Raw genomic sequence first — 10,926 nt, 5'->3', positions numbered from 1 at the left:
CACTTTTTAATTATATTATTTTTTGCTGTTGAGTTGTATGAGTTATATATTTTGGATTCTTTTTGTTTTTTTCTTTTTAGGGCTGCACCTGCATGTGGCATATGGAAGTTCCAGGCTAGGGGTCCAATCAGAGCTGCAGCTGCTGGCCTATGCCACAGCCACAGCAACGCCAGATCCGAGCTGCATCTGCAACCTACACTGGAGCTCACAGCAATGCCAGATCCTTAACCCACGGAGCAGGCCAGGGATCAAACCCACATCCTCATGGATACTAGTCAGGTTTGTTACCACTGAGCCATGGTGGGAACTCCTATATTTTGGATATTAGCCCCTTATCAGATATATGCTTTGAAGATATTTTCTCTCATTATGTAGGTTGTCCTTTCACTTTGTTAATGGTTTCTTGTGCTGTGCAGAAGCTTTTTAGTTTGATGTAGTCCCACTTGTTTATTTTTGCTTTTGTTGCTTTCGCTTTGGGTGTCAGATTCAAAAAAATCATCACCGAGACCAAGGTCAAGGAGCTTACTTACTTTCTGTTTTCTTCTAGAAGTTTCACAGTTTCGCATCTTACATTCAAGTCTTTAATCCCCTTGAGTTAATTTTTGTGTATGGTAAGAGTTTTGTTCTTTTGCATGTGGCTGTCCAGTTTTCCCAACACCATTAATTGAAGAGACTGTCTTTTCCCCATTATATATTCCTGGCGCTTTGGTTGTAAATTAATTCACCCCATGTATGTGTGGGTTTATTTCTGGGCTCTCTGTTCTGTTCTGTTGTCTGTTTTTATACCATTATCTCTGGGGATTTCTATTCAATGTAAAGAGGCATGGCCAGTGTGTCTGACCCTCAGATTCAGCGATCTCGGCCCCTTCTGCTTTCACAGTCTGTGGTCCTACGTCATTCTTTCCTCATTTGGTGATTGGGACTAGAGCTGTCTCCAGTCACCTCAGGCCCTCCTTCTAAAGGTCCCCAGGGATTGAGGGGTGAGTTGCTGGAGCTGCCATGACTCAGACAAGCAGCGGTCAGAAGACAAGATGCCAATGTCTCTGCCCTTCCCAGCTGGCCCTGAGCAATGACCTGCAGCAGTTAGCACAGACCCCAAGCCTCTCGGCCCCCTCCACCCAGCAAACAGGGCTGGACCTGAAGCTGAGGCCTATGAAAAAACAAAGTCTTGTTTGAACCTGGAGTGAGAGGTTCTGGAGGCCTACACAGGCCTAAACAATGAGTTTGGAACTAGAACCCAGGTCTCCTGAGGCCCATCCAGCCCCTGGGTGCTTTCCATTAAGCCTCAATGCCTGCCAACTTGAAATTACATTAAAAATATTCTTTGGTCTTAAGATTTGCTTTAAATAACTTTCAGGCAATGTAAAACTATTTGAGAAATCGGCAACATGACATAAAGCTAGTCAAAAAATAAAACTGCACTTGGAAGAGACAGTAAAATTCAAATTCAATTTCTAAGATGCAATTTTAAATCCAAAGCTATGTGTGTTTTGATTAAGGTAATCTGGTCTCAGTCTGCTGCTTTATTATGTCCCATGGATTAGAGGCGACCAGTTGGCGGGCCCCTCCCCCATGTTGCCAATCCTTCCCCCATGTCACTCCTCTCATCCTTCTCCCACCTTCCCCAAACTTTCCCATCCCTAGAAAACTATAGCTTGTTTGAAAATGACACAGCAATGGCACATTGTTAGTTTATTTTTTTCAGAAGTAGAATAGTGTGATAGTTAAAGGCATGGACTCTGTCAGATTTGGACTAAAATTACAGCCCTCTTACCAACTAGCTGTGTGACATTTTGAAAGTCACATAACCTATCTGTGCCTCAGTGCCTTTTCCATAAAATATGGATCCTAAAACTTCCCAACTGGGATGATTGAACAAGAGAGTACACACGAAGCTTGGGACATAATATCTAGTAGCTGTTTACATATTTATTCGTATTTACGGCCTGCATTGTCCTTTAATCGTTACTGCCTTTACTCCGTTATCCTTCTTATTATTGTTATGGCTAACAAGTCTCCAGCATTTATAATCAAACTCAGAAAACCTGGGAGAACGTCTTCCCCCGTGACTCAGCCTCTTTGGTCAGAGGTTTAAGAAGGCGGCCAGAGCAGAGGATTCCGGGACATCTGGGAGGAAGCCAGTCTCTTACAGCTAATAGGAAGGGTCATTGGTGGCCCCTTAAATCAGCAGCAGAGGACAGACTCAGCTACCTGAAGGCAGAGTCTGGACCAGATGACCCTGGGAGAGGAGGCCAGGCAGATGGCGGAGTCAGGGGACCCAAGATGTGGCCCAAGGATGCAGAATGAAGCAAGTACTGCCTGAGGCTTTGCTTTGATTTCTGTTCCCATATACTCTGTCTCTTCTTTGGGGTCCCCACCATGTTCCCTCAGAGACCCCGTGCCCACAGGTTGAAGAAGCACTCCTGACTGATGGGGAGGGTGCAGTGTGAGCAGGGTTGGGGGAGGTCCTCATAAACCATGTCAGGCTGAAATCTCAAGTTCCTTGTGTGTTGCCTTCCCAGGGAAATGTGTGTGCTGCCCTCCGAAGAGCTGACCCTTGTGCCTCCTTCTTCTGAGAACTTTCTTGATTATATTGGCCCCACCTGGATAATCAGGATACTCTCCCATCTCAAAATTCTTAATCACATCTGCAAAGTCCCTTTGACCATGTAAGGTAGATAACTCCTGGGATTAGGACATGGCCGTCTGTGGGGAACCATTATTCAGCCTAACACAGAAGGGCAATGCTTAACCCAAAATAATATATGACTAATGGTGGAATTTCTGACAGCCACATAAAGGAGTTTTGTTGTGTTTTGCATTGCTCTTAATACAAGGGACCTTTCTATTTTGGAACAGAATGACAGTAGAACAGGGCTTACCCAGAGGTCAGGGTCTCAGGCAAGGCTGGGCCCTGACCAGGCTCAAGCCGACACAGCTGGCTCTGCTCCTCTCTCACCTCCCTTAGAGCCTCTGAGGCCCTTGCTTCAACCTTCCGCAGCTGACAACATTCTCCTGGCGCCGGAAGCAGTGCCAGCGGAGGGGCTGCCAGAGCCTCCTCTTGGCCCTGACCCTTCACTACAGGGATAGCAGAGGACGCTGTACCCTCTGGTTGCAGTTGGCCTCCGGGGGTCACATGGAGAAGTCAGGAGCTTCCTCTTCCCAGACTCCCCTCCCCTCAGGGCAACCCCCCCCCCCAGCCACTTTCCTCCCTGTCCCCTCCCCAGTCTGCCCTCTCACTGCCCTGTCCTCTGTCTGTCTTATCTGGTGATTAGAGAGGTGATTGTCGGGCCCCTGCAGAGAAATACTCTGCCTTTTAAAAGAGGATTTAGGGTGCAAGCAATGCTTGCCTCCTGAGTAGTGGCTCATAAATGGTGAGGTTCAGGCTGGGTAAAAGCTGGCCAAGGGAAGGGGCGGCCCTCCCAGTTGTTGCCTCGTTTGATCATCCATTCTCTTTTTAAGACTCACTTCCAGGAGGATTTGGGGCTTTCAGGAGCTCCGGCAATGGGAATTGGGGAAGGCTTCCAGAGCGCCTCCCTCAGGACAGGGCCTCCCGGCACCTCTCCTCACCCTCTGACCTCAAGGGCCAGGGCTCTGTTCCCAGACACGCTGGGGTCAGAGGGACGCTTACATGACTGGGGCTCTCCTCTCCCATATGTACACACACTGTCCTCAGGGAGAGCAGCTCCTGTCACAGGTGTTCTCTGGAGCAGCTGTGGAGCGTGTGTGCCTTCGTGCTGGGGACAAGGTGACCCCGAGTGAGGTAAGAACCGATGGCTCAGCTCTCCTCAAAGGCTGGGCCCACTCAACCACCAGACCCTTTGTCAAACACCCACGTAGCCATGCGCTGGTCCCCTGAGAAGGCGCTGCCCCTGTGTTCCAGGTGTACAGCCCAGTTGATGAGCCAAAACTACTCCAAAGAACCCCGCATTCATTCATTCTGCCCCCCAACAGAGCTTTACTGCATGCCAGCTGGGCGCCAGGCCCTACAGGACCAGGAGTGGGGGAAGGTGGGAAGAAGAATGAGAAATGGCCTGTTCCCTGGGTGGGAAGTTCCCAGCACTAGGCTGGGCAGTGTGGGTCAGTGCGGCCACTGGCAGAGAGCAGGTAGGTCAGTGCTGGTGCTGGTGGTGACGGCAGGGGAGGTGGAAGGACAGCCAGGCTTTGGCCCAACGAGGGCCTCTGGAGGTGGTAGTTTTCCAGCTCCTCCGGTGGAACTGGGTCCTAGCCAGCACCCCGCCCAGCGGTGGGGCACCCACCCCCACCCCACTCTCCCCCTCTCCTGGCGGCAGCTCTGCCTCCTGCCCATTCTCCTCCTGAACCTGTCCTTATAAGGCCACCCACTCAGGAGACGTGTGTTCTGTGTCCTCTGGGAAGTTGCCCACACGACGTCATCTGCTGTTTTATTGCTCAAGATTTTTAACCTATGAATTTATTTATTTTTTGGTTGTTAAAAAAATGTTTTCAGACTGAAGAGAGACATTAACTGGGTGCCGGGTGAGGGTGAAAAGATGGAAGCCAGGGGCTGGGGGGCTGGAGACCAAGGAGACACCAGCCTCAGGCATGGCTTAATCACAGATTCTAAATCCCTTGAGAGCCAAACAATGCCATGAACCTCTGCCGGCCCTATGCTGGGCACAGGGAGGAGATGGGGGCTGGTGGGGAGGACCTCAGGGGTTCCACATGGGGACAGCAGTTAAGTCACCAATTCTGGTGCAGCCTCCAGGCAGAAGTGAGCGCCCACCTGCAAGAGCTTGAGCTAGGCTGAGAAATGAGCCTTAGGCTGGAATGAGGTGTCTTCCAGGAAGGGGCACAACTGAGCCAGGCCTTGCCGTGTGGGCAGGCATTCTCACCTGGGAAAAGAGAGGAAGGGAGCTCCTATTGTGGCTTAGTGGTAACGAACCTGGCTAGTATACATGAGGATGCGGGTTCGATCCCTGGCCTCACTGAATGTGTTAAGGATCTGGCGTTGAGCTGTGGTGTAGGTCACAGGTGCGGCTCAGATCTGGTGTGGCTGTGGCGTAGGGCAGGACCTGAGAACTTCCTAGCCTGGGAAGACCCCTAACCTTCCATTTGCAGCAGGTGCGGCCCTGAAAGAGAAAAAAAGAAAGAAAAAGAGAGGAAGAATTGGTGAGTGAGAGGTTCTGTGGCGGTAGTTTTGGTTCATCATTGCAGGCTGCATCACTCTGGCATGAGATAGCCTGGGGTCAGGGGGGAGTGGCGAGCTTCCCAGTGTGCTGGGAGGGTTGTGGCTGGGCCTTGGAGTTTGGACTTGGTGCTGTAGCCAGGGAGCTATGTAATTGACACAGTGGTGCTGATCTGAGGGATGGAAGGGAGACCATAGTGATGGCAGATGGGGGGTCATTCTCTCTCATTCTTAAGTGACACCCAGTGAACCTGGAGGAAAGACCTCCCCCAGCTGTGGGCCATCTTAGTGTGTTATCAAAATATGCCTAGGGGCTGGGCACAGGTCATCCGCACAGGGCCAGGCTGACCCTGGGGTGTAGCTTCAGAACCTTGAATGCACTCGCTCCATCCTTCCCAGCCGGGGCTCTGACCTTCCTGGGAGCCTGGGGCCACCCAAAGTCCTTCCACTAGAATCCTGCTCTCCTTAGCCAAAGGCGGTTTCTCTTGCTGAGCACCAAAGCATTCTGCTGGATGCAGTGAGAAGGAGGCCACGAGGAAAAGCAGCAGCCAAACAGGGGAGAAGATGTCCTCTTACCCCTCCAGTCTAGAGAAAGTCTGAGACTGAAAAGCGAGATGAGGGAAAGATGGGCTGAGGCGTAGGCCACCAGGAGGCTTGGAGGCCCTGGGTTTCGCTGCTGGGCTTGTCTCCATCAGGGACATCCTGTGGTCCTGCAGCTGCTGAAGGGGTGCCTCCATCATTCAGCGTGAAGCCCAGGAGGCAGGGGCCGAACTGGCTTTGTCTTTCTGCTCCCTTGCCTGGCACTGCTTGTGGTTAGAGGAGGTGTTCTGGGTATTTGCTGAGATGAGGGAGGAAGGAAAGGAAGGAGGGAAACCATGAAGCTCTCTGGGGAGTGGCCATGCCAAAAGGTAACTGGCTTCCAAAGAGATTTTGCCAAATTGCCAGGTGAAGGACTCACCAGAAGGTATTAAGGGAAGCTCTGGGATGTGGGATGACACCATCAATGCAGGGATTTCAGGGGACAAAGGCAGCTGGCTCCCATTCCTTAGTGCCCAGCCCCGAGGAGAGGGGTGGGCACTGCTGGTCAAGGAGGCGACCAGCCCTGTCTTAGAGATGAGGAGCTTTGCTCTGTCCAGCCCCATGCCCAGCCATGAGGGGGCAGGTGTTTTCAAGGTTCAAGGTAGGTCACTTCTGCTAAAGTTGAAGTAGTATCTTGAGCTCCCCAGGGCTGCAGGGCCTTTGGATACAGGGGCTGGGGCCCAGGGGTCATAGGGATGACACTGTCTCAGTATCCGGTGAGAGGACTCCCATGCCTATGACCCTAAGACGGTACAAAGGTCCAGGAGTTGTGCTTTGGAGATAATGGCCAACCCCAAGGAATGGTGGGAAATGCTTGCAAGGCCAAAAGCCCCTCCTTGGTGTTCCCAGCCACACCACATAGTTATTAATTGCCTTCTCCATCTGTAGCCAGACCAATTGCTCCTGGCAAGATAACCCATTGCCCTCGCCTGAGGGTAGAGAATTTTCTGGGGTTTATTGACACTTGCTGTGGGCCTAAGCTCATCCTTTTCTTTTTTCTTTCTTTCTTTTTTTTTTTAGGCAAGGAATAGATTTATTAATGTAGGACGCTTGTGAGAGATGCAAGCAGGCAGGCAAGGAGGTTTCCCAAGCTCCTTCTGTGTATTAGCTCCTCACCTCCCAACAGTCTTCCTTGACAGGGGCCACCTGAGGCTCAGAGAGGTTAAGTGCTGCCCAAGGTCATATGGCTAGAAAGTGCTAGAGCTGGGTTAAAATCCAGAAAGTCAGAGTTCCCACTGCAGCTCAGTGGGTTAATGAACCAGCTTGTCTCTGTGGTGACGCTGGTTCAGTCCCTGGCCTGGCACACAGCATGCTACAGCTGTAATGCAGCTGAAGCTCAGATTTGATCCCTAGCCCAGGAACTTCCATATGACACGGGTGTGGGTGAAAAAGAAAAAAAAAAAAATCCTGGAGTTCCCAGCACAGCTCAGTGGTTAACAAATCCAACTAGGAACCATGAGGTTGTGGGTTCAATCCCTGGCCTCGCTCGGTGGTTAAGGATCCAGCATTGCTGTGAGCTGTGGTGTAGGTCACAGACGTGGCTTGGATCCCCAATTGCTGTGGTTGTGGCGTAGGCTGGCAGCTACAGCTCTGATTGGATCCCTAGCCTGGGAACCTCCATATGCCACAGGTGCAGCCCTAGAAAAGACAAAAAAAAAAAAAAGAAGAAAAAAAAGAAGAAAAAAAAACCACCCAGAAAGTCTGAGCTAGAAGCTGGGGCACCCAGCTCCCCTCACCATGGGCCTGCACACATGTCCTGTCACCTGACCACAGAGCAAACGTGTGCACCAGACAGGGGCTATTGTCTTCAATGACATATGCAAAATGGGGCTCAGAGAGGTAGTGTAACAGGCCCAAAGTCACCTAGCAAACGGTTGGCAGCAAATGGGTGGCTGGGCCTGGAGTTAAGGTCTCTAGGGCTCACTGTTGTCCCCTGCAGGACACCCCAGTTAAACCTGGTGAAAATCAGGTCTGACCCGGGCAGAGGAGAACCAGGCCTACCTAGAAGCCAGGACTGCAGACCTGCCTGGTCCCTCACTTGGGACATGCAGCAGAAGCTGTGCTCCCTGGAGCTCGTGCATTTGGGCCTGCTTCCATTCCCAGCCACTCCTTGGAGAGCTTCAAAAGGTCACTTTTTTCCCCTCCAATTCAAGTGCCTTGGGAAGCAAGGCCCTAGCTTCCGGTCACTGAGTTACCACCCCTTCTGGTAAGATGTGTCTCTGGTTCCCATCACGTGTAATCAGACCAAGATACTGAGATGGACATTTTCCAGTAGCTTGGAGATGTTGTGGATTCAGTTCCAGACCACTGCAGTAAAGCAAATACCACCATAAAGTCACACAAATTTGTTGGCTTTCTAGGGCATATAAAAGTTATGCTTACATTATATTGTAGTCTGTAAAGTGTGCCTTAGCATAATGTCTGAAAAAACAAGGTATATACCTTAATTTTTTTTTTTTTTGGTTGTGCCCACTGCATGTGGAAGTTCCTGGGCCAGGGAATGTACCCAAGCCACAGCAGCAACCTGAGTTGCTGCAGGGATAATGCTGGATCCTTAATATGCTGCACTACAGGGAATCCCTACATACCTTAATTTAAAAATACTTCATGGTTGAAAAATGCTGACCATCTTTAAGCCTTCAGTGAATCATTCCTTTTTCCAGGAAAGGGCAGGAAGTGTCTTGCCTCAACGCTGATGGCTGCTGGCTGATCAGGGTGGTGGCAGCTGAAGGCTGGGATGTCTGGCACTTTCTTAAAATAAGACAACAATGAAGTCAGGCTCTTCATGAATGATTTCTCTGGTGTATGCAATGCTGTTTTGACAGCATTTCACCCACAGTAGGATCACCAATGTCTCTGCAGTGCCAGAATGCAGGTACGATCCCAGCCTGGCACAGTGGGTTAAAGTGGGCTCCGGCATTGCTACAGCTGCAGCATAGGTCAGAGGAACTCCATACATCACGGGGTGGCCAAAACAAACAAACAAACAAAAAAACCAAAAACAAAATTGAAGTCAGTCCTCTTAAACTTTGCCACTGCTTTATCAACTAAATTTATGGAATAGTCTAACTCTTTTGCTGTCATTTCAACAATCCATTAAATTCACAGTCTTATATGGGTACGGTTCATGGTGCTCCCAATTACAATAGTAACATCAAAGATCACTGATGATTACCACAACAAATAATAAAAATTTTGAAATATTGCAAGAATGACCAAAATGTGACACAGAGACACAAAGTGAGCAAATGCTGTTGGAAAAATGGTGCCAACACTTGCTCGTGTTGATGCCATTTTTCCAACAGTATTTTTCAATTTGTAAAACATGCAACATCTGCAAAGCACAGTAAAGCAAAGCAAAATAACACAAGGTCTGCCTGTATTGTACCCGAACCAAGCCACTCAGTGACAGATGGCCAGATGCTCTGAGTGACAAGAGCCAGAGGGGACAGCACACATATCTTGGCAGGAAAGAGATGGCAAGTCAAATCAGGTCATTAGAAGAGCCTTGAGAAAAGAGGCTGTTTATCAAGGGTGGGAAAGAGCAGGGCTAATGACACTGGGGTGCTTGCCACTCTCCACCTGTAGGGGTGAGGGGAGAGGTGGCCCCCACAGCCTGTAGACTGAAAGGGGTGCATGAGAAGGGCCGCCTGGGAGCAGCTGGGAGGAAAAAGGATGGTGTGAGGCAGCCCTGCAGGGAGGGAGCCAGCAACGGTATCCCCCGACCCCTCATTCCTCCCACCCCTCACCTTCTGCTGGTGTCTCCCATCAGGAGCCAGGGTCAAGACAGCCAGTGACATAACCCAGCAGGGCAGCCTCCTGAGGTTGGGAGAAGGAAAGAGTAGATCCAGAGGAGCAGACAGGGCAGGTGAGGGGCTTGGCATTGGAATTCACGAAGCACGGCATCCATCTTCTACATTCACCACCCCAAACACTTGCTCTGTCTCCCTTCTTCCTACAGAATAAGGCCCATGTTCTCAGCCTGGTATTCAAGGCTCATCACACTCAGGCTCCAACCTACCCCCCTACCAGGAGAGGCACAGGCGCTCCACATGGTCTATGCACACCACCAATCTGTGTACGGTAAGTCTCATCCTCCTCAACGTTTTATAAAGAAACTGAGTTTGCCCAAGATGACTCAGCTGGCAAGTGATGGAGCTGGAATGTGAACCCAGGTCTCCTGATGCCAAAGTCGACACTTAACCCGTCCGGGTGTCCTGCCTCCTCACTGAGGGACAAGTGCATGGACCGCAGGACTGTCCAGCCCATGCCACCCATGCCTGCTTCACAGAAAGGGTCTCAATGAGGAGCAGGAGCGGGAGGAGAAAGGAATACAGATGGTGAGCATAACCAGGCGGGCCGCTAGGTCCTCACTCCACTCTCCTAACTACACTCCAGGGCAGGGACTATCCTCCCTGTTCAGAGCTGAGATGCCTTAATATCAGAAAGGGGAAGGAGCGTCCCTGATGACAGAGTAGGTACTGTCAGAGCTGGGGTTTGACTTCAAAAGCAGCTGGCTGCCTCTCGGCAGAGCTGACCCTCTGCAGAGTTTCGGCCCCTTGTTTCCAGCCCAACCCAAAGTCACTCTCTCTCTGAGCCCCTGAACCTCCCTCAGTAATCAGGACTCTGTGGCTAGGCCTATTCATGGAAGGTCCCAGTTAGAAAATATGTTACTGGAAAGAAAAGCATACTGGGCTAATGTCATAAGGCCACCCTTAGAGTTGTCGGAATTGTGAGTGTGTGTGTGTATGTGATGTGATGTGAAGAGCCCAGGTGCCAAAATACCAGCATTACAGACCAACTCTTTTGTTTCTATCTGCTGAATGAATGCAGAGTGCTGAAATAACGTGACACGATAGGGGTGAGATTTCCTGAGAAAAATGAGGAAGGAGTCTAGCATCGGGAGGGCAGGTCTGATGGATCGTTTTAGGGAACCTCCCTCCCAGATGTCCTGGGAGGCAGCACAAGAGATGCAACCTGGTGTGATGGGAAGAGGATTCTAGAGATGTGGGTTTTAGCTCAGAGTGGTCCACTGCATGTCTGTTTGTCTCCAGGCAACGTATTTGCCCCACGTACTGCTGGCTATCTTTTCCTTAGTAAAAGAGAAGGGTTAGATGAGATGCTTACACTCTGCTCCAAGGCCCTGTGACCCTACAAAAGGCCCCCTTTAACTTGTTAGTTCTGAGATGCCAGAGAGGGGC

Source organism: Phacochoerus africanus, chromosome 2 (genome assembly GCF_016906955.1).
Source record: "Phacochoerus africanus isolate WHEZ1 chromosome 2, ROS_Pafr_v1, whole genome shotgun sequence".
NCBI lineage: Eukaryota > Metazoa > Chordata > Mammalia > Artiodactyla > Suidae > Phacochoerus > Phacochoerus africanus.
This window is presented reverse-complemented; position numbering follows the sequence as displayed.